The following is a 903-nucleotide window of genomic DNA, read 5'->3' on the forward strand; positions in this document are numbered from 1 at the left end:
GGCTAAAAAGTCTGCATCCTTCCAGAAACCTTTTTGAAAACTGTTTGCAACAGAACAGATTTGCAAGAATCACTTCAACAGCCTGGAACAGTCATCACCCGTCAAGAGTGTGGTGGAGCCTGCCCCAAGCCCTTCTGAAGTTCAGCACAGCTGAGGAAGGGAATGGAGGGGGTCTGATCCTAGCATGTTTGCTCTAAGCGCTCCCACATTTGGAGAAGGGGGTCACCCATGCTCTGCCAGGGAAACGTTCTGAGGGTCTCCACCTCCCGTGAATGGGGCAGCATCAACAGCAAAGTACCTAAGGACCCCAGGCTCACAGCAGTCACGTAGGGGTTCTCCCTGCTGCCCCAGGGCTGAGCACTGCTGCCCTGGCCTCTCTGAATCCCATGCCTTCTCTCCCCTGAGCTCGCAGGCCAGTGACTGCCTGGCTGCGGCCTCTTGGCCCTGTCAGTTTGCTGGCTGGTATCTCTGAAGTGGCAGGAGAGATCCCAAGTAGCTGCAGCTTCACGGGTGTGAAGCTTAAGAGGCTGCCAAGCTGTGTATGGACACAGCCCAGCTGGCAGCAGAAACGGACGTTTCCGTGGGCAGGCAGATAGCTGTGCTGCATGAGGTTGGTGGGGGGAACGGCTCCTGGGGCCAGGCTGGCTGAGGCCAGCAGAAGGTTTTGCAGGACTTGGAGACCTTTGCAGCAGGGCTGGGGCTGTGACAGGGGTCAACCAGCCCTAGCAGCTCCGAAGGAGCCAACAGAACATGCAGAACGCCCGCTGGCACAGGGCAGGGGCAGTGGGAGCACGACGACACCCACACTGCAGGTTGCAGAAGTTCATTGGGGCCAGACTTCATCCCTGGTACTGAGGACAGTGCTGTGCTACGGAAAATGGCGGGCTCCAAATAGCCCCATTC

Source organism: Fulmarus glacialis, unplaced genomic scaffold (assembly GCF_000690835.1).
Source record: "Fulmarus glacialis isolate BGI_N327 unplaced genomic scaffold, ASM69083v1 scaffold14152, whole genome shotgun sequence".
Classification (NCBI taxonomy): Eukaryota; Metazoa; Chordata; class Aves; order Procellariiformes; family Procellariidae; genus Fulmarus; species Fulmarus glacialis.